General features: G+C 36.5%; 1 protein-coding gene across 5 annotated transcripts in view; it reads right to left on the reverse strand.

The window, feature by feature from the left end:
• Window positions 1–24540, reverse strand: part of Cdh12 (cadherin 12) — a 988903-nt gene that overhangs the window by 655726 nt on the left and 308637 nt on the right. For 4 of the 5 annotated variants that reach the window (XM_052743068.1, XM_052743069.1, XM_052743071.1 and 1 more), the window contains exon 2: window positions 8931–9025. The exons of the other annotated variant lie outside the window; for it this stretch is intronic. The gene's annotated coding sequence lies outside the window, so the exon portion shown is untranslated. The remainder of the gene's footprint in view (window positions 1–8930; window positions 9026–24540) is intronic. 5 annotated transcript variants of the gene reach the window in all.

Genomic DNA, 24540 nt, shown 5'->3' on the forward strand with positions numbered 1-24540 from the left:
CTCACCTACCTGCTCGGGACTCCCTTAAGAAGAATTTTTCTCCTCCACCTGTTTCTCTGCATTGGAATTAACAGGAGTTAAATGGTTCTGACTAATGGAGTCCTTTTAATGATTTCCATATTTAGTCAAAAAAAAAAAAAAAAAAACCAACCAACAAACAAAGAAGCCCCCTATACTCCTCTGAAAAGTCCCACTGTCCATGACACCTCATCACCTCTCTCCTAACCTCAGCACTTTGGTCTGCTTGCTAGCCTCTGTGTATTGTAGACAAATTTCTAAACATTCTTGTTAAATAACAAATATAGAGTCAAATACAGGGGCGAAAGCCATAGAGATCAGAGAAATAGTGAGAGCCGCCAGATAACCTTAGCTCACCATGGTGCCGTAGCTTCCCTAGAGAGAGAGCTTCTTCCTGTCTAACCTGTGCCTTTATTGCCTTGCTGTTCTGCCCTCTCATTGGCTCTTAGCCCAGCCACCTCACTTTCTTGTCACTGCCTGTCTGTATAGACCTCCAGGTCTCTATGCTTGGTACTGGGATTAAGGGCATGTGTCACCATGCTTGGTTGTTCCCTAGTGTGTCCTTGAACACACAGAGACTCAGTTTGCCATGTGATTGGATTAAGGGCGTGTGTCTGACTTCTATGTTTAAGGCTGGCTATGTCCTCAGATTTCCAGGCAACCTTTATTTATTAACAGACAAATAAAATATCACCACATTTCAGCACAAATAGAATATCACCATAGTGTACATCAAAGGGGTCATATACTGATGACCCCAAATTCCATTTCCTTTTGGAATTTGTACTCGGATAGCCTTAGCTTTCTCATTTTCCCATTTGTATTGAGGAAAAGCCACTACACGGCCAATCTGTTGGCAAGCTTGTGGGGCAGTTTTTTGATTGATGATTGATGAGGGATGACAGTCAGCTATGGGCAACACCATCACTGTTGCTTGTGTGTATAAGAAAGCAAACAGAGCCGGGCGGCGGTGGTGGCGCACGCCTTTAATCCCAGCACTCGGGAGGCAGAGCCAGGCGGATCTCTGTGAGTTCGAGGCCGGCCTGGTCTACAGAGTTGAGATCCAGGACAGGCACCAAAAACTACACAGAGAAACCTGGTCTCAAAAACCCAAAAAAAAAAAAAAAACGCAAAGAAAAGAAAGAAAGCAAACAGATCCTTCATGGTCTCTGCTGCAGTTCCTTTTTCCAGATCCTGCCCTACTTGAATTCCTGCCTTAGATTCCCTCAACTATGGATTATGAATATGGTATGTAAGCCAAATAAACCATCCCTTCCCAAATTGCTTTTGGTGTTTTATCATAGCAATAGAAAGCAAACCAAGATACCTTTTAAACTATTTTCAAAGTTATTTTATTAGGAAACTATCATCTAAATATATTTTCACAGTTTGAAAACTACTGTACTATTTTTCTTCTCTTCTGAAGCTACAAAACTCTCCTGGCAGTACAGACACATTTTTCTGTAAGGTATTTTCAATAATATTTAATCTATAAAATATTTTATTGTCGCCGGGCGGTGGTGGCGCACGCCTTTAATCCCAGCACTCGGGAGGCAGAGCCAGGCGGATCTCTGTGAGTTCGAGGCCAGCCTGGACTACCAAGTGAGTTCCAGGAAAGGCGCAAAGCTACACAGAGAAACCCTGTCTCGAAAAACCAAAAAAAAAAAAAAAAAAAAAAAAATTTTATTGTCAAGTATGGCATTTGTAGTCATTTTCTTGTTTATTTTGAGATTGTATTTTAATTATAATTTTAATCCCTTCCATTTTCTCTCTCCAAGCCCTCTGATATACTCCTTCCCACTCTCCTTCAAATTGGTCTTTTTTCATCAATTCTTTGTACATGCATGTCTATTTGTAGATACATATGTATTCCCAATTACAATCTGTTAAGTCTATATACTATATATATAACATGCATTGGAATGGTTAATAGTCCTAAATAATTTATTCATAACTCAGAAAATAATCTATGTCACAGATAATATAAAGACTACAATAAAAGTACTCGAGTAAATTAATCTATTTGCATGCAATTATCTGTATATTGTCATGAGTGTGGATGTTTTCTGTAGAACAGAAGAAAAATAGTAAGAAATTATCGAGGAGAGGTTATTATTTGCTGGTATGTCACTAATTTCACTGAGACATTCAAATTATAAAGGAACTTTTAAAAATGATAATGTTATGGAGGTTCCTTTTTTTTTTTTGAGCTGAGGATCGAACCCAGGGCCTTACACTTGCTAGGCAAGTACTCTACCACTGTGCTAAATCCCCAACCCGTTACAAAGGTTCCTACGAGTGTTGCTGAAGACAATGTAAAAGTGGCTGGGATCAAGACACATTGTATGCTTTTGTGAAAATTTAAAGAATAAGAGAAATAATATCAATATAGGGGAAAATGATGATCAATATATTTATTTAAATAAAGATTATCTCTCCTGCACTTTCATTGTTCAACTGTTAATTTAGCTTAAATTTATGAATGATATTAATGAGGTACAACATAATGTCTTAATATATGTATATATGATAAAATGATTAAATAAAGGTAATTATGCCTGTACAAGAATTATTTAAATGTGGCCATGGAGATAAATGCTTTATCTTTATAATGGGAATCTATTATTTATAAGAAGATCCTGTGGCTTAATGCTTACAATTAAATGACAGATGCAGCTAAGAAGTCATTTTCTCTATTCTTAATCCAAATATAAACCATAAATTTATTTATTTTTCCTTAATATCCAGTCTTGCTTTATTTTGCCCCTTACCTCTCTAGAATAGTAAGTAATAAATATGTTCTTGTCAGAAAATATAAAGACACAAATATGTACAAGGCCAGCAACATAATAGTTTGGGCTTTTATCAACTTAAGAATGCTTAATCATCATCCCACAGAAAGGAAAAGTAGCAGCAAAAATGTACAAAGAGCTAGAATTTAGCCTTCTCTCCTCAAAATGGATCATTATTAGGGTCTGGCATGGGCAGTTTAATAGTTGATTACCTTATACAGAGTGTGAATGTCACCCAAATGAATGTATCTGGCATTTTATTCATTCTGTTATCAAAGAAAGGGCTGTAGGATTTTCTGAAAGCAAGACCAAGCCATTTTTAAGTTATAAACATAAAATGAATCATGTCAAATATATATAGAAAACTATCTGTCAGTCATGATTATTTATCTCTCACTACAATAGGTACGTATTAGCATAAGGAATCATGGCCAAGGGACATTTGTTATTTGCTAGGGAAAAAATAATTCCACATACATTGCCAAATAGTTTCAAAATTCTCATTCAATAGTGATCACATTATTTTTCTGGCCTATCCTTGTATTTTTATATAACTAGGATGTTAATTGTATCATGAACTTGATTTAAAAGAATACCAGAAAAATTAACAAACTATTATTTTTCAAACCTTTCAAATTTGATTAAGCTTTTTACCCTCAGAACAAAATGAAACTTCCCCACTGTGTAGAATTTACTCATGTGCTTTCAAAGACATTTGATTAGAATAATTTTTCAAATATAAACAATTAGTAACAGATCATTTATTTACTAAATGTTATAGGAGAGAACCAGCTGCCTGAATCACCAACCATGGAGTACTCTTGAGTTAGAATTTCCTCATGAAATTTCATTACTTAAAAATATTCTGTTGTCCCAGAGAAGCCAGGTAAAAGGAGGATCCTAAAAGAGACAGGCATGGAGGGCCCAGGGAAGAAGAAATAGTTAAGATCTCCTGGGTAAACTGGGAGGGGGGAGTAGAACGGAGGGGATGGGGGATGGGAACATGAGGGTTCAAGATGGCTGAATTGTTGGGGGTGGGGCAGAGAAGCAAAACAATGAAAGAGATACCTTGATAGAGGGAGACATTATGGAGTTAGGGAGAAACCTGGTGCTAGGGAAATTCCCAGGAATCCACAAGGATGATTCCAGCTAAGATTCCTAGTGATAGTGGAGAGGGTGCCTAAGCTGGCCTTCCCCTGTAATCAGATTAGTGACTACTCTAATTGTCATCATAGAACCTACATCCAATAACTGATGGAAGCAGATGCAGTGATCCACAGCCAAGCATTAGGCTGAGCGCCTGGAGTCTAGTTGAAGAAAGGGAGGAGAGATCATATGAGCAAGGAGGGTCAAGAGCATGACAGGGATAAACACAGACAGCTGACTGGAGCTAGTGAGAGCTCACGGACTCTGGACTGAGATCTGTAGAACCTGTGTGAGACCTTGTAGGCCCTCTGAATGTGGGTGACAGTGGTGTGGCTTGATCTGTTTGTGGGTCCCCTGGTAGTGAGGTCAGGTCTTCTCCCAGGTGCATGAACTGACTTTTGGGAGCCCATTCCTGTAGTGGGATACCTTGGGCAGTCTTGATGCAGTAGGGAGGTGCTCGGTTCTGCCTCAAATTTTCATGTAAGACTTTGTTGACTCCGCGTAGGAGGCCTTACACCCTCTAAGGAGTGGATGAGGGATGGAATGCAGTGGGGGGGGTTGAGGAGAGAAGAGGAGAGAGGGCATTGGGGTATTTACATTGATATGTAAAATGAAAAGAAGTTAAAAAAAAAGTTATTGTTGTCTCAACATAAGGACCTATGGGGATTAGATAGCTTTAAGGTAATTTTTTTTTTTTTTTTTTTTTTTGGTTTTTTCGAGACAGGGTTTCTCTGTGTAGCTTTGCGCCTTTCCTGGGACTCACTTGGTAGTCCAGGCTGGCCTCGAACTCACAGAGATCCGCCTGGCTCTGCCTCCCGAGTGCTGGGATTAAAGGCGTGCGCCACCACCGCCCGGCAATTTTTTATATAATGTTCTGGAAGAAATGTATTCAATCTAACAAATTATTAACAGTTCTCTGTGGTTTTAGTAGGTTTTCTATCGCCCAGAAATGTACTTTGTTGCTTATTCAATTTAATTTAGTATGTAGGAGGTATCTTTTTAATCAACTTTAAAATCATGTTCCACTGACTTGCAAATCAGGAGGTCAATGCTAATTGAGAGAAGTCTTCACAATGCCGACACCTTCTCTCCCTGCACAAAGGGTGTTGCTCTGTGTGTTGTGATACTTGGCGCTTCCAGATTGCATTACAGGGTTAAGAAGATGAATGCTCATGGCTTTTAATCCTCACCATGATTTATGAGCCTCTTGATATCCTCTCCCTGGAGCAGCTACAACTGTGCGCTTGTTCTGCCTGCTGCTTAAATTACACAGACATCTGCAAAGTAAATTATGGATTGTTGTTCCATAGACCATAACGGAGCATTCTCTCCATCTCGCCTGCAGTACTTTTTTTATTAGAACAAAGGATCTCTATGCTCACTGCTTATGTACTGAGGGAATGCTAGCTAACTAGAGTGATAGAACAATGTCCTATACTGTGACTTGACATGTAATATTAAATCTGCACAACATATGACCAGGACAATTTTAAAGATACAAGAAAAGCAAAAACTAATTTTTATTCCTGTGTCTTTTATCATTATTGAAAGGATAGCATCTTAAGGTTTACATAAGACAGTGACATTTAAAAGTAATTGAAAATTGTTCCATGGAATAAAATCCATGAAAATGGCCCTTTGTCTGTCTGTCTTGAATATTTTAGTGCCACACTGTGTCCTATGACACTTAAAATTAAAAATTGAACAAATAAATGAAAAAGAAAATTTGTGTAAAATGGGAGATCCTTTGTAGAATTTCTCCTGCTGATAGTTCTCAAAGTGAGCTTGCTTTAACAGTTCTGGAAATTTGTAGTCATGGTAAAGACTGGGAGAATCTTTCTTTTGAATGAAAACTCTGGAAGAGGTCAGGTTGAAATAATCAATTGATTCTGCATTTCCTTGTCTTTTCAGTACTTGTTAATCTATGTGGATGATGAGGCGTAATTCCCAATGACAAGACCATTGTGAGATCCTAATAGGCATGTCTCAAGTTATTAACCATTGACAATCCCCCAAATTAGACATTCTCTCCATTTATTTCCTTTAGATCTGCTAATTACCACCCAAAGAAAATCCTGGCTGGAAAAACAGTAGTAACAATTTGCAAGTGGATCTCTTCTTGTTTCTTAAACAGTCCATTTAAAATTAAGGTTCTGGGAATCATGTTTGGAGCCCCAGTGGTGAAGTCAGCAGAGTCCTGTGAGCATTGGAAGCAAAAATGTCCTCCTCACTCCAGCTGAGCAGTCCTGCTGCTTGCTCTGTCTCCTCAGCATGTGAGTTTCACCTCATCAGCAGCTCGGAGCTGGTGTTTCCTGAGGGTCAGGACCTGCCACTCAAACCGATACTCTGAGGACTTATTTTTTCTCTCTCTAAAGATAGTTCCTATATCTGTTTGTCTCTTTCTGTCAAGAGCTCATTTTGAAAACATTATTTTCGCCCCAAGTTTGTCTCCTCACCACCAAAAATTTAAAAAAAATCCCCCCCAAAACAACTAAGACTCAATCCTGAATAATTTTATTTAAACTCTCATACAACACAAATATCCCTCGAGAAAAATGAATGTCTTTACTATCAAACAAATACAAGCAATTTCCTTTACTTTGTGTAGGAAAGGGTGCACAGAACAAAATTAAACCTGGCCTTCTAAAATGTCAGAAACTTCTATGTACTAACTGTACTGTCAAATAATTATCTTAGGAACCCATTCCCCTACTGTTCCCTAGCTACAACCCTGTTCAGGTGTTTCTTTCTACATTCAAAAAAGAAACGGCAACAACAAAATATTGTATTCTGTGTAACAGGACCCCAAAGCCTAATTCCTTTCATTGCTCTCTGTCATCTACTCTTCCAGATTTATCTGCCAAATATCCCCATACTGAATATCCACTTAATTTCATAAATACCTAAATGCCTTAAAGTTTGCCAGACAAAATTCCCTATTTTTCATTTTTGTTATGATCTATATAATAAATATGGTTACCTATAAGATGTCAATGTATGTAACAGAGAAGTCCAAAGTATAATTATTTACTGAGTTTTGTAACATGTTTCAGAAGTTAACATTTCTCCTGTTGTTCAATAATAATTATAAGAAATTATTGAGCTAAAATGGACCTCAGAGTATTTAATTTGAAATTAAAATAATAAAATACAACATTCTTATTAATAAGGTCAATTATATATACCTATAGCTTTACTATTGTTAGACATTACTTCATTATTTGATTCTAAGGAGGTTAGTTTCAGTACTACTTTCAGAGGTGAATTTTATGAAAATATTAAGAAGAAAACAATGTCAAAGTATTCTCTGTCAATATCTTAAACAGTGGGCAATGCATTCTCATTAATGAGGACTGAATATCTCTATATCTTTGTGTTTGTCTTTTATCAAGTTGAGATCTTTAAATTATCCTATACAAAAAAAATTACCAACTTCTTTTTAGTCTTTGTTACAAATTCAGTTAGGACACAGAATGAAACACAAGACCTTTGAGAAGATTGAATTTCTCTTCTTTAATTCGGGAGGAAAAGATACATTCTTTTTTTTTAATTTAGTCTGTGCATGATGGTAAGTTATAAAACACTTGTCTAGCTCTGTGAGGCCTTGGGAGTGATTTTCATCACTGTAAATAAATATTAATAATTACTTTAGAAGGTTTCATATTCACAAATTTATTTTACATCATATGAAGTATCTAGATTGAAGTAATGGGCTTTTAAGAGGGCAACTTGCCAATGACAGGTTTTAACAGGAATATTCATTTATATTATTATATGTATAATACATAATAAAAATCTTATTCCAAAATCAATCATGATCAAAGATTTAAGAATAGATATATCTTTTCAAGAAGTCAGATTTTCAATGTCAAGATAAGCTACTTCATAAATAAAAATTTAAATATTGATGACAATTTTTAATAGAAAAATAGATGACCAAAGGAGACAGAGATCCACCCTTGAAACACAAAACAGTTAATTTCACTTTAAACTTTATTTGGAAAATTTATCCAAACAATGCACAACTTTTACTCAAGCTGACAGTTGGAATTACTTGATGTTATAGAACTAGATTGAAGTCTACCATGCTTTGAATAAGTTAATCTCACAAATGACATAGTAAAACTAAAGTCTTCAGTTTTATACCTATCAAATACCAGCATGCATGAAGATTTTTACAAATACTACAGCAAGATCCATAGAGGCACATGAGTTTAATGACTTGCCTGCCTTACCCCTTTACACTTTTCTTTCTGAAATTCTCCAGTAATGGTTAATCTTAATTGATCACTGATCAGGAACAGAGAATACCAAGGCTGTTTCAACTACATCCTAAGAATAGATTCTATCATTACCAGACGGGAAGTGTCACAGAAGCAGTTTAATTGCTGTGTCCATGAAGGTTAACTAAATGTTTAAATATCAGGGTGCACATCCCTGCCAGCCACAAGGAAAACCAGTCTGGAGTTGCCAGCAAAAACAGCAATTGAATATCGCTGAGCCATAATAAAAATAATAAAGATGAGAAAGTATGTTACTTTCTGTATCCTCATTTAAAAGCTCCTTCTCATTCATGCCATCAACATGAGACACATGTGACTGAGCACAAATATTGTCACCAATTATGAGAGGGTAGAAAATGTATCATAAAACAGATGGTAGAAAAAGGATATCCATTTGTTTGTGTTTTTTTTTTAAGAAAAAGAAAACTGCTAGGTTTTCTCAAATTGATATATTAATTTAAAAGGTGTGAGAAAAATGTTATAAAGAAATAAAATAGACTCCTTGGAAAAAGAAAGGATCACATCAGTTTCATGATTTTATAATCTAGGATAACCTTCTATAAATATATAAAAACTTTAATAATCCAATTTAAGATGAAATAAATATTTTAAAGCTTTATATGGAATTTGTTCTTTGAGGTATTTATTTTGAGCTAAAAAGCACATATTCTGGATAAGAGATGTCACCAACCTTTAAAAAGGCTACCATCCTCTCAGTACTCCAGACTTCTATTGAGTTCCAACTTGATTACAGTCCCCAGAAAATGGACCAGTCAGGTAACTGAGCTAGAAAAAAAGCATACACAGAATGTGAATGTCCACTACCTTTAAACATGTATGTGTTTGTAAATTCTATTAAATTAAAACGTGTCAAGACAAGATGGGAAGTTCATAGGAACCCGACAATTTATTATCTCATTAACATCAGAATCTACTATTTCATCAACATCTTATGAAGGTACACTGGCCACAGCTTCTGACAGATTGCAATAACTACACCATAAGTAGCAAGTACTGATTCATTGTTTCGCGCTTCTCTTGATTTCAATTTTTCCTACCTGGGTACCAGACTTTAGTCATTGAGTGTCCTCAGATTCCTATCGTGAATGTAGTTTATTTTTTAGACTTTCCTTGCTTTTAGTAATCATGAAAATTTTGAAAAGTAATGTTCATTTTATACAGTACAGAACGTGGGCCTCACCTGAAATTTATCGCTTGCATTTCTCATGGTTAGATTGTGAAGGGGGGTTGAAGGGCGAGATCTAGAAGTGAAGAGTCATTCACATTCCTTTATAACCAGTGAGCTTGTCAACGTAACTTACGCTTTTGATATTAAGTGTTAATTGTGGTTTATTACACAGTTCCTTTGGGCTAGAGAGATGGCTCAGCCGTTAAAGGCTATGCTCACAAGGAAAAAATAAATATATAGCTCTTTACCTTGAAGTTACTTAGGATCTCCCTTTGTATTATATACTGTATTGAGTTCAAACACATGAACAGTCCAAACTCAAGAGAGCTTAAGTTATGCATGTTCATGGGAGAAATACTGTGCTAAAAGTTTATAACTTTTTATAAGAAATATTTCCCTATTTGTGACCTTTCATTCATTATTTGATCATTCATCAATTTATATACTTATTCAATGATTTATGTGTACCAGTGGAAACTCAGTTTTCTATCTAGTATTGCGAGTTGTAATCTAATTAATACTGTGTTAGTTAGTTTGTAGCTCAAACGAGTTCATCTTTGGTCTTTGTGAACTCTTTCATTTACATTTCATTTTTTAATACCATACTGGTTTGTTCATTGAGCATTTATCTGCTAGTATAATATGATATCCCACATTAAGCTCACAGTAGTATTAATATTAAATAATATTAATATTAAATCACAGTATTTTTGTCTCAGCTGTAAATAAGGTCATTTCTCAAAACATCCTTGGCTGCTTTTAAGGAAGGATTTATTTTAAAGTTTCTTTAGTAATACATCCTATTTTATAGTGGTATTGGCCTATAAGAGAGCTGCTTATTATAATAATGTTTTATAGTTGATAAGAATGGACGTTTATGATGATCTATGACACAAGGAATTGTCTCAAAGACCTTCTTGTCTGATACATACATTGTGTAAATTTCTACTTACATGTCAAGAAAATCTTTGCAGATGAGATTAAAAATGGAATGTTGGCATAGTAGGATTTTCCTGTATTATCTCAGTAAGCCAAAAATAGTTTCATACATATACTTAAAAATTAAAAGTAGATTTTTGACAAAGAAGCCAAAACTGTACAAGGGAAAAAAGAAAGCATCTTCAACAAATGGTGCTGGCATAACTGGATGTCAACATATAGAAGACTGCAAATAGACCCGTATCTGTCACCATGCACAAAACTTAAGTCCAAGTGGATCAAAGACCTCAACATAAATCCAGTTAGTCTGAACCTGATAGGAGAGAAAGTAGGAAGTAGTCTCGAATGCCTTGGCATTGGAGATTACTTCCTAAATATAACACCAGTAGCACAGACACTGAGAGAAACAATTAATAAATGAGAAGTTTTGAAACTGAGAAGTTTTTGTAGGGCAAAGGACACGGTCAATAAGACAAAATGGCATCCTACAGAATGGGAAAAGATCTTCACCAATCCCACATCTGACAAAGGGCTGATATCCAGAATATATAAAGAACTCAAGAAATTAAACATCAAAATACCCAACAGTCCAATTAAAAAATGGGCTATACAGCTAAACAGAGAATTCTCAACAGAAGAAACTCAAATGGCTGAAAGACATTTAAGGAATTGCTCAACATCCTTAATCATCAGGGAAATGCCAAATCAAAATGACTCTGAGATACCTTCTTACACCTGTCAGAATGGCTAAGATCAAAAACACTGAAGACAGCTTATGCTGGAGAGGATGTGGAGCAAGGGGAATACTCCTAAACTTTTGGTGGGAATGTAAACTTGTACAGCCACTTTGGAAATCAATATGCCTCTTTCTTAGAAAGTTGGGAATCAGTCTCCCTCAAGACCCAGCTATACCACTCTTAGGCATATACTCAAGGAATGCTCAATCATACCACAAGGACACATGCTCAGCTATGTTCGTAGCAGCATTATTTGTAATAGCCAGAACCTGGAAAAAACCTAGATGCCCTTCAACTGAAGAATGGATAAATAAAATGTGGTACACATACACAATGGATTACTACTCAGCAGAGAAAAACAATGACATCATGCGGTTTGCAGGCAAATGGATAGAACTAGAAAATATCATCCTGAGTGAGGTAACCCAGACTCAGAAAGACAAACATGGTATGTACTCTCTCATAAGTGGATACTAGATGTAAAGCAAAGGATAACCAGACTGAAACTCACAACTTCAGGGAGGCTACCTAATAAAGAGGACCCTAGGAGAGACATAGGGATAGCCCAGTGACAGTGGATGGGATCTGCATGGGCAAACGGGGGGGGGGGGGGGGGGGGGGGGGGGGGGGGGGGGGGGCGGTGGTAATGGAAGGCAAGGGTCTGGGAAAGAGAGCTTAGAGGAGTGGGAGGTCCCAGCTGGATCAGGAACAGAGTGGGAGAACAAGGAAAGAGATACCATGATAAATGAAAACCCCATGGGAATAGGAAGAAGCAGAGTGCTAGAGAAGTCCCCAGAAATCCACAAAGATATCTCCACTATAGGCTACCGGCAATGGTCGAGAGAGTGCCTGAGTTGATGTACTCTGGTGATCTGATGGCCAAATACCCTAACTGTCATGATAGAATTCTCATCCAGTGACTGATGAAAGCAGATGCAGAGGTCCACGGCCAAACCCCAGGTAGAGCTCCAGGAGTCCAATTGGTGGGAGAGGAGAGATTAATGAGCAAGGGGTATGGAGACCATGATTGGAAAAAGCACTGGGACAAATAGCCAAACTGGTGGAAACACATGAACTGTGAGTCAATAGCTGAGGAGCCACCATAGAACTGGATCAGGCCCTCTGGATAAGTGAGATAGTTGATTATCTTGAATTGTTTGGGAGGCCCCCAGGCAGTGAGACTGGGACCTGTCCTTGGTGCATGAGCTGACTTTTTGGAGCCTGGGGCGTATGCTGGGAAACTTTGCTCAGCCTTGGTGCAGGGAGGAGGGGACTGGACCTGCCTCAACTGAATCTATGGAATTGGGCTGACTCCCCAGGGAAGACCTTGCCTTGGAGGAGGTGGGAGTGGGTGCTGGATTGGGGGGGAGGGCTGGGGGGTGAGAGGAGGGAGAAAAATAAATAAAATTAAAAATAAAAAAATTAAAAAAAATGAAAAGTAGATGGTTATTTGACATAAAGGATAGGTCATTGGTTAAGAAGCTGAGAGAAACGAAGATGCTGTCTTTAGTGAATGTGTGCTTTGACCTCACCAACAATGCATGTATCAGCCTCTAGAAGAACCGAGGAATGCATTCTTCCCCAGCTCTTCGGACGGATTGTAGTACAATAATGACCCTCACGATTTCTGCTTAGTGTTACTGACTTTAGAGTTCTAAAAGACTGTGTAATTAACTAGTTTGAGATAGTCTCTCAAGCTGTAGCAAGCACAGGGTGGTCTCAAATCTAATTTACTTTGTGTTGAGATTATAGCTATGTGCCACCACACTCTTTTGTTTCGGCTATAAAAACACTTTTGTGTGTTTATTTGCTTTTGTGTGTTTCTGTCTGTTTTGATGGTGCAGAGGATCTAAATGAAGGTGTCGAGTACATAAGCAAACATATAACACATTCCAGACTTCTGACTTTAAGGATCGTGGGAGAACAGGTCTGTTGCTTTAAGCCTCACTTAAGTGTTAATCATTGACCATAATCCAAAGACATAATATATATTTATCATTTATTAACCAAAACCTCTAATACACTGTAATGATGTTGTATGGTGAATATTTTTTATGAATTCACTTCTCATTTTAACTCTAATACTAAATTTCCATTTGATATGCAAATCATTACCAATTACCATAATAAAATGATTGGCCTTGTTTTTAGAAAATGAATTATTCTATATTGACTACTAATGCAATGAATTTTTTATAGTCCCTACACAATGTTTTGACAAAATTGATAATAAAGTTTATAAATATTTTAATTGTGATTATTATAAAGATTAATCAATACATATTAATTTATTAAATTAGTTTCCCAACTAAAATTAAATAACTGTCTTTTATCTTTTAAAATAATCAAAATGAAATAAATATGGCCACCATAGTATAAATCATCAACAGCACAAAATACATTTTTTCTTAATGACTAATCAATAACAGTTTTTGTCAGTTGTTACATACTAAAATAATAAAATTATAAGATTATCAATAAGTAAATAAGAAGGGGTTTGTGTTTAACTCAATACTAAGATACAAATGCTTTCATTAAAAATGAGTCTGGGTAGGGCTAGGGAGATAGTTTGGTAAGTAATACAGTTGCCTTGTAATCAGAAATACATCATTTAATTCCTAGACCCATGTATAAAACCAGACATGGCAATACATGCTAGTAATGCCAGTATTGGAGAGTCAGAACGAGGTAGGTTCATGAGGTTCACTGGTCAGAGAGCATTGCCTATCTAGTGAGTTTCAGGCCTGTGGTTGTTTGAATGAGAAACATCCTCCATAAGCTGGCATATTTGAACATGTGTCCTCAATTCATGTCACTGTTTGCGGGAGACTTAGATGGTATAAACATGCTGGTGGAAGTCTGTTACTTAGGACAGCCTTTGAGAAGTAATAGCTTCACTCTACTTTCAGTTCAATGTTTAGTGTCTGCCACTGAAGATGTAAAATCTCAGCTTCTGCTCTATATGTCACGCCTACCTATTGCCACACCTTCCTACAATGATGGCCTCTTATTCCTCTGGAACTGTAAGCCTGATAAACACTTCTTTCTATAAGTTGCCTTGGTCATGATGTTCTACCATAGCAACAGAAAAGTAACTATAAAATGTGAGCAAGGGAACTTGTCTCAAAAAGTAGATTCATATGAATGTCAACAGGTTAGCAATACGCTCACTTTGCATGTATACCTGTATACACATACCCATAGTGGGAGTTGGATTTGGCTCTTCTTGGTAAGGAATGTAGATAATGCATCAGAATCACCTACTAACAAGGAGACATTAAACTGTATTCTAAATATCTATGCCTCTAATCAAACAAAAAAACCTACTCCAAAAATTAATCCAATAACCCTGTCCTGAGAAGAACAGTGGCTAATGTAGACACTCATGGCTGCCCAAAATGCAGAGAATAACCAATGGCTGTGGAATCAGGTCTAAACAAGTCATTTACATTAATCATTACACCACTCTCTCTGAGACTCAGGGAACATTGTCAAATAGTAAGCAGGAAGTATATAAGAAAAAGTGAAGGGCTGTGAAATTCCATTCTCTAGTATCCATACATCTCTTTCAATCTTTAGTTCACACTAACTATTGCTACCAGTCCCAAAGGAGATGAGCCCCGTTCAAAACCACTGAAGAGGTAGGGACTTATAGGACCCTCTTTCACAGCTGAACTTTCAGTTACTGATAGATTTTTAGGATAGAGGGAATCATTACATTTAATTGTGTACCTACTACAGAACCCACCAGGCTCTAGTGAATAGTTCCAATCCCACAGCTACACAGTTGGCCCTGGTTAAACTCAGTAGGTCATAAAAAAAAAAACCATGAAAATGAAAAAAAAAAATGTGGAGAGGAGGCAGAATAGACAAGGTTCAAAGGAAGTTGGGAGAAAGTAGATGGTGAGATGGTCAGTGTGCACTGTGAGCATGTGTGAAAAATCTAAGAAAATCTTAATTTAAAAACGTACATATTGCATTGCATCAAAAAATCTGTGAAGGATGCAGAGACTATCACATTTTCAAATTGTCTTAAGGCAGATTTAGAAATATGAAGTATGGGAAAAGAGACTATGTAGGAGTGTTCAGGTCCTCAACACATTTGGAATTCAGTTAAAAACGGCACATCAATGCAAATCACAATTACTCAGTAGTCATTGTATTATAAATACTGAAATTAATTAATATTTTATAAAGACCATGTAGTTATAATATATACATATGTAGCTGATCTATATAATATAATGAGATATCTGGCAAGTGGAGATAATTAGATTAAAATGATCATGATTTGTTTATTCCAGGTTTAAAGAGGTACACAGCACATGGTTTCAATTATTTATTACATTATACATAGCTATTCATTATACAATTTTGCTGTCTACTACTTAGATACCTTCAGGTGCATCAGATTCTTCTGGAGACAAGCAATCAATCTCAAGTGCATTCTTTCTTCATTCATTTTTTTTTTCCAGAGAAAATTATTTGTAAATGACAGTACTTTATCTTGGCATAAGGTTGGTGAGAGATTGGATGGTACACCTCATATCTCATATGAGGGAGTGTTGTATTAGCATCCCTAATACACTTAGGGTAATTTACACTTCATAGGAAGAAAAATTCATATGGGATAATTTTTATTCCTATTCTCAATTTGAATTTTGAACATCAGCTATGTTTGATACCTATTGGTCAATTAAATGAGAGAAAATATTCTTTATAGAGATTAATATTTTATCACATTGTTATTTAATGCTATTTATCTTAATAATATATTAGTTGCCTTTTTAGCCACATGCATTTAATTTCTTCCAAGCCTTTCTGATAAGATCAAGTATAAACATGTCCATTTGATCTTAAAGTAATTCTAATGTTCAGTATACAATGGTAACACTTAATTTGTAATTGTTAACAATAAAAAAAAAACAGATTTTGAAGCTATAGTGTTTGTTAGGACTTGAGCAAAATCTGTAGACTAGACAAGTGATATTTACCTTCAGTCAATCACCAGACAAGTTAAGGGCTCTTTATCCTATATACAACAGTAAACTCATAGAAATTTTCATGAATAAATGTAAATGTTAACTATTAGAATGATAATCTCTGAGACTTAGGCTCTAATCCAATAACAGCAATGATTATCTAAATCAACTTAAAAGCAAAAATTTCTACATATCCTCAACTGTGTGAACAATGTAGTGTGTCATAATGACTCGACTGTCATTACAGTGTAAAAGAGATTCCATTTGCTAATACTTAAATGACTAGTTGTGGTTACCGTCCAATGTAAGAAGAAATACAATTAGGCCCAAGGACCCATCTCACTTAATTAGATGCTTGCCAAGCATGCATGGAATTCTGGTTCAGTCCTCAACATCAGGTAAGCTTGTGTATAATCTCAGCACTCAGGAGGTAGAGAAAGGGGGATAAATAAATAAATAAGAATAATAAAAATGGTATTTCTGGCCTGATTTGAAGGGGTCATGGATTATTGAATCCTAAGCAAGAGAGAGCTTGGCAAAACCACAGTGGGTTTCTTTTCCAGTACTCAAGTCATTTTTATGATGACTATAGCACTGAACTCTACGTACTGACAAGAAGTTATTGACAAGTTAACGCTTGTAGATCAATATTGTCTACTAGTTACAAGGAACACTTATACTAATATTTATTTAAGTGCATTGTTGTCCTACTAGCTTTAACTATACGTTGGACATATCTTAGGCACTCTGCACGTATGTGTATATGTTTTGTAGTGCAGTTCTCTTGTGGGACTCTTAGCAGTGGAAGCAGAGGCTGACTCTCACTCTCTTTCCTGCTTTTGGAATGCTACTTCTCATACTGGGTCACCATGCCCAGCCTTAATATACAGGGAGGTGCTTAGTCTTATTGCAACTTGATATGCCATGTTTTGTTGATATCCATGGGAGACCTGCCCTTTCCTGAACAGAAACAGAGGATGATTGGATAGGGGTTGGAAAAGAGGGACTTAAGTGATGTTTATGTATAAACTTGACAAGAGGTAGTGTCCTTAATTGTCAACTTAACAGGCTAAAGTGACCAAGGAAGGCAGTTTAAAATTTGGGAACTGAACAAATTAGATTGGCTGGCGGGTGTGCCTGGGGCTGTCTTCATTGTTAATTGATGTCGGAAGGGCCCAGTTCACTGTGTGAAGCTTAGCCAGGTGGTCCTGGGCAGTATAAGAAGGGTAGCTAAACACATATCTGTGAGCAAGAAAGAAGTAATTCCCCACAGTTTCCACTCCAAGCCTCTGCTTGAGTTCCTGCTCTGTGTTCTCCATAACAGCATCAGTCAGGCAAATTCTTTCTTATCCCAAATTGCTTTTAATTACAGTGTGCTGAAGCTACTGCAAGGAAACTAAAACATTGATAAGAATGTTAAGACCCTGACATTATCCCTGATATCAATTGTCTTATACACTAAAATGCAACAGTGAGTTATCTGGGAGAGACGACCATACGAAAGTTGTTGGTCTGCATGTACTGCCATATAAGTACCGCGCGCTAACCAATTGCTCCACTGGAGCTGGAGAGATGGCTCAGAGGTTAAGAGTACTGGCTTATCTCAGAGGTTCTGAGTTCAATTCCCAGCAACCACATGGTAGCTCACAACCATCTATAATGAGATCTGGTGCCCTCTTCTGGCGTGCAGGCATACATGCAAGCAGAACACTGTGACTGTGTACATAACAAAAATAAAAAAGAAAGAAAGCTGTTGGGATACAGGTTTGTGCCAATTGGTTTTTCCAAGTTCTAATTCTGACCCAGATATGACCCTGTGACCAAGGAAAACTGCTGGCATATGATAAAGCCTAGGAGGAATGTCCTCCAGGACGATAAAGGATACAAGGTCCAGAAAATGCTTGAAGGAAGAACTCAATAGTGTGCTAAAAGAAACTGTTTGCTCAAGTTCTGCTCACAATGCTGTCTCGAGGAGCTAGATAAACAATGCATAACCAGCAATGGGAAAACAAAACATATTCATTCCTGAAATGAACCCAGTCTTGTGTCTTTGTTAACCATAAATCTCATTTCCTGGACCCTGTGATGTCCTCAGCTGATTGGCCATGACAGAAAGAACATAGCCAGTATGTGAGATAATATTATATAAGTATTATATATATGATTACATAATGATTATAGGTATAAATCCTTTAGCCCATTATCTGAGTGGTAGTGAAACTTAGGTTATATATTAGTAGCCTGAAGTTCAGCCTGAATACACACAGTGACCCATCTTCTCACTGATGGTGAATTAATTCAGATCATCAATTATTCATGTAAAATTGAATTGTTTTTCTTTTTAATATAACTCAACTGTGTATTCTTTCTACTGTTACTCTGGTGTATTCAAGCTTATCTTGGAGAATTATTTATTACTTCAGACACTGTAATTTCTACTGAGCACATACCATACATCAATTTTTTTCACATTCTATCTGCATTCTTTCCCAAATTCAGATTTTTCTCTGTGCCTTCAATAGATGCTCTGGATCTGGAGCTATCTTCAACACACTGAACAAGCATATCTCACACAGATTATTTCACTAATTCTCACTCCCAAATCATTTTGAATTGTTTTGTTGCTTGTATATGTGTCTTATTTTACATAGATCATGTCCTCAACATCACTACCACAACATAGACAAAATTCTGTGCTCAACCTTTGCCACTTTGAGGTAGCTAGATAAGCAATGAGAGTCTTGGAGGCCTATGGGGATGGATCCCTCCCTTATAACCAGCTTTGGATCCTACTTAATGTTTCCATGGTGACAATAATTTAAAGGGCAGCATCACAGTCACCTGAAAGGAAGGTATGTGGAGGTAGCTTGATTTTGTTGAGACTTACTAATGGGAAGTTACTTCCTCTTGGCCAAAATCAGAGTTCTACCTCAAGACCTGAGTAGAGATCTGCCATCTGGAGTTTTCCAAGATTTCATAAGTTATTATATCATCTCTTAAGAACTACTCCATCTGGGCCTGCCAAATTCCTTGCCAGGGCATCAGTCCTGAGGACAGCTGATGGACTTAAAACCATGTTAAAATGGTGGGTGTAATAATTTTTACTTTAATGAGATAATGAATTTATACCTCTCAGAAGAACTGCCTTCTATGCACTTGCTTACAAAGCACTGCTAAGCTGTTTTCTTTTGAATAATAACTCAAACATGGTACCTTTACATTTTTCCACTCTATACCACAACACAAATTAACCCAAACCCTAAGCATGCTTACCCTGGAACCCGGGGCATTCTCATTCTCTCCAAAGAAACTCCCTGACACCTTTGCAGGCTGCTTGCCAACTTCTGTTGCTGATCTCTTAACTTTGACCCTAGCTCCAGAGTCATAAATATTCTTCTGTATCTTTCTTTCTCTTCCTTAATCACACTTCTCAGCAGCTGTCAAGGTTGGCAGCTTACCTGCCTTTTATTCCTTTCTTCCTTTCTAGTGCAAGGCTCCATAAGTGTCCTTCTGGGCTCATTTTAAAATGATTTTATCAACATGACTACGAATTTACAAAAGGGAAATCAGATTGTTAAATCACTACCTACAGAATCTATAATTATTGCTCTTCACTCCTTTCCCAATAAACCTATATAGGCTTTTTCCAAAATAACTGTACTAATAATTTTCTAGTTGTAGAATTTAATTTAATCCAACCCCCTTTTATTGCAACACTCTAGGAAATGGAGTCAGTAGACCTAAGCAACTTTGCCACCTGGTGTATACTTTAAGATCTCCCATTATTAGTCAGTTAGATTCATCCCTCAAGGGGTTTCTACAATTCTGGAGATAACGCCTTCCCCCCTTAAAATTAATATTCATAATTCCCTTCTTGAAACCTCTTTCCTGGATTCATTTTTCTTCTTCCTTTTGTAGACTACATGAGTGATTATATTATAACTTCTGAATTCTTTTATGGAAATGTCAGATTTTTACAGCATATGTACATATGTAGAAATTTTAAATAGTCTATGATATCTCTTCTACTTTCATGGCTTTATAATTTCGACATTCTCTTCTTCCCAGTCAATACCTACTGTCTGACGTCTTCTCCTGAATATTACAGAGACAATTAAAATGTGACTGAGTCAATCATAAGCTCATTCCTTGCACACTACTAAGGAAAGCAAGCAACTTATCAACAGCCATGGCTCAGTTTTCATTTTCCCAATCACTGTCTTCTTCCCAGCTTGTTTCCCAAATGTCAATCATAATGGGCTTTTCCCAAAGGCTAATGTTCAGTATCCTTTTCATGCCTTGTTTCAAATCTGCTGCCACTGCTCAGGCCACGTGCCTCCTCATTGCATTACAGATTCCATTGACATCCTTACTTTTCTTACACTTTTTCAATTTCATCAAAGTAATATCTTCTTAGGAATACATTTTTCATATTGCCCTTATCTTCACCATTTGTTCATGTCTTTCAAGCCCCTTTAGTGAATATTCTCTTTCTATACTTACACATTTATTTTTATGTTGCATATGAAGTTTTATTAGAGATATGGTAGTATTGTAAGGAAAATTCACATCCTCTTTGGATCATTTTTCGTCAGACTGAATGTCCAGTTGAAGTAATGTAGTTGGCTGTTTTTTACTCTTACTCTTTTGACTCTTTGGGGAGTCTGCCACCCAGTTCCCAAATAAATCACATGGATGCTTATTCTTTCTTATGAATGCTGGGCCTTTGCTTGGCTTGTTTATAGCCAGCTTTTCTTAACCTAAATTACACCATTTACATTTTGTCTCTGGACTTTTATTTTTCTCTATTTCTGTATATCTTTTCTTTCCCTCTTATTCCATTTCTTGATGTGTTGCTGGGTGGTTGGCCCCTTCTTTTCTTGCTCCTTGATCTTCTCCCAAGATTTCTCCTCCTATTTATTCTCTCTGCCTGCCAGCCCTGCCTATCCTTTCTCCTGCCTAGCTACTGGCTATTCAGTGCTTTATTAAACCAATCAGGTGTTTTAGACAGGCAAAGTAACACAGCTTCACAGAGTTAAACAAAGGCAACATAAAAGAATGCAACACATCTTTGCATCATTAAACAAATGTCCCACAGCATAAACAAATGTAATACATTTTTAACTAATATTCTACAACAAAATAGACCATTGTGTTTCATTTTTACGTGGTATTGACACTATTTCTAATACCTGAAATATCCTACAATTTATTTTTTTGTGGTTGTGAGCCTAGCCTTTAATAGCTGAGCCATCTCTCCAGCCCCCTACAATGTATTTATAATGTCTAGCAATTGAAGTTATAAGTGTTATCTGTCCTTTAAGATTCATCTTAATTTGCTAATTCATTTATTACTAAGTTTTTTTTTAATTTCTAAATTTAATCTAACATCTTCCCCATTGAAACATTGGAGTGTGCATCTTCTCTATCAGTGATCTATCTCATGTCTAACATTCTCTACTAAATTTTAAATGACCAAGTACTAAGTATATACATTAGTCACCACACTAATGTGTAAGCATCTGATATGTGAGTACAACACATAAAATTTTCTCTACTTGCTATCAAAATGTTTTCCTTTGTCCTCCTTAAAATTGGAAACATGGAATTGCAAGGAAAACCCAGGAAATACACAGATCTTCCAATGTCAGAGTAAACTAAACTAAATTGCAGCATGATAGGTCTTTAGACACTCACAAACACATCATCTCTCATATGGCAAGGATCACAACAAACACACAACCATGACCAGTTAATGTATATCGAGAAGGGCAGTGGATGCCACTATTAACACATCCACATAATGAAACAATATACCATAAGAAACTTATCCCTGTTAATTAATTTAGCTGATATATGATCCCTTAAAAATGTTTATATATAGGGGTCAGGAAATTAAGAGCAACTTCTCTGCAATCATGAGCACCCAAGGAATCTTAGTTTCAATCCTATACCCAAGGTAAAAGCCTTGAGTTGCTGTATATGCTCTGTTTATAACATCAGTATTGAGGGACATAAGTAGATGGATACTGATCTATTGCTTCCTAGTCCAGGTAGTTGATATGGAAAATTTCCAGATCACTGTGAGACCTTGGCTTAAGGCATTAAGGCAGAGAGTGAGGGAAAAACACATCCAATGTCCTTCTTTGACCAACAGAGGGTGTGTGTATGTGTGTGTGTGTGTGTGTGTGTGTGTGTGTGTGTGTGTGTGTGTGTGTAGACAATTGGGTGTATCTGTATAATAAAGTACATGAACCACATACACACACACACACACAGAGAGAGAGAGAGAGAGAGAGAGAGAGAATGAGATAGAGATATTTGAAAATTATATGACAGATGTCCTTCATGTGGTAAGAATATTTTGTTATTCTAGTGTATATATGTCAATTATTACCTTCCTCCTATCCCTCACTCTCTTCCTCTACCACTGTCTCTACATTTTTCTCCTTTCTCTCTTTATCTATTTTCTTCTCTTTGGTCTTCCACATTCCATGGCATAGACCCTTGATCATTTTGCAAAGAAACATGCTTTGGTTGTACTTTGGTATTCTTGATAGAAAGAAGAGATCGCATGTCAGGTTCCTAAGAATAGCTGCCTTGACTTAGTATTGAAGTCATTGCTAAAGAGGAATAAGCATAAATGCCTTAAGCTGAAGATGAATTCCCTCCTGATTGTTAATTCTGAAATATAGTGAAGACAAATGAATCAATACCTAGATTAGAACCTGGAAAAAAATGAATATGACTTTTTACAGAAGCAAACAGGACCAAGTTTCCTGTAAATTGTGGCATAGGCCAGGAGAGTCTCCCAGGGTTCTCAACAGTGCTTCATTGGAAGATTTAGTTCAGGAATTTTCGGGAAATTATACCCATTTACTGGTAGTGACTCAGAGATACCTCTTTTTCTCAAAAGGAAAGAAACTTACTTGTAGCATGAGTCTTAAAAGTTCTTATTAATAAAATCAAACCTGAGACTCTGAATCGGCTCTGTGTTTCTTATTTAATAAGATGGTTGGTTACATCAACACTTACTCATTCCTTTCCTAATGTTAAAGAGGTGTGTATTAAGCATCTGACATGTGATATGGTACTAGCAAACTGTATCTACATATAGAGAGATTTCTGAGCCAAACATAGATCTCATTTAAAAAATAAAATGCAAAAGTCACTATTTACCCACTTATTTATTTATTCATTTTAAGGCTTGAAACAAGGATTTTGCTTTTCTTCTACTGAAAATAGATTTTTTTCATACAACATATTCTGATTGTTTTCACCTCCCCCAATTTCACTGAGATCCTCCCAAAGTACTCTCTCATCAGAATACACACCATAGCTGTCTCCCATTAAAAATAAAACCAGGCAACCTGAAGAATAATAATTAAAAAATTAAGAGACAATAAAGCCAACAAACAAGAGTATGACAAAGCAAGCAAACAGAAGAAAAAGAGCCAAAGGAAAAGCACTAGGACCATATATCCACATAGATTCAGAGACACAGTCACAGACACACACACATTCTCACACCCAGGAATCTCATAAAATCATCAACAAGGGAATCCGTGGCTGATATGTAGAACTGAATTGTATTGCAAAATAAATTAAAATAAATTTAAAAAAAAATCATCAAACCAAAACCAGAAGCCCTAATATATACACAAAAGACCTAAAGGTTGAAAGATGGTCATGAGAAACATGATGCAACATTACTGCTACATTCCTTGAGTAGAACAGTGGCATTTAGTTTTACCCCAAGTCCTGGGGCTAGCTAGCCTCAGGTTATTCATCACTTTTACTATACTCATAGATCATGACCTTGCTTAGTCATCATCAGAGAAGCTTCTTCCTGCCTTATATGCGAATTTTCCTTTTTAATGCTATTTCATACCTGTAGAAATGTCTAAATCCTAAATTAGCAGATGTTCTGCATATTTTCTGGTTATGAATCTCTGTATTTTCCCATCTTCTATAGCAAGAAGCTTCTCTGAGTAAGGCACTGATCTATTAGTACAGCAGAATGTTGATAATAGTCATTTTATTGTTACATTACTTTAGCAGGAAAGTCACTATTGTAGATTGAAGGGTTTGTGGTTATTTTTGTGTTTACCTGTGTCTTTTGGTAGTGTGCAAAGTACCTTCCAATATCATGAACTTAGTCCATAGGATGAAGGCTCTAGGTAGGCACTAGTTCAACTTCTCTATGTTTAATTACGTGTATAGGTATTGTCTTCATAAATAGTGCCTTAAGGTCAGTTTGTGGAGAGACACAAATAGTCTTGGTTACAGCTGGAGTTGCTTGGAGATTCTCATGGGGCTCATTTGGTCAACAACTTAAATTTATATAACTCATTCCCAGTACCGTGATCTTCATTTGGTGGCAATACATGTACAACTGGGACTATGTCTTACTGCTATTTGGTGATTTCATTTAGATGAACTTCATATCTGTAT

Source organism: Peromyscus californicus, unplaced genomic scaffold (genome assembly GCF_007827085.1).
Source record: "Peromyscus californicus insignis strain IS unplaced genomic scaffold, ASM782708v3 Scaffold_18__1_contigs__length_77618521, whole genome shotgun sequence".
In the NCBI taxonomy this organism is placed as follows: Eukaryota; Metazoa; Chordata; class Mammalia; order Rodentia; family Cricetidae; genus Peromyscus; species Peromyscus californicus.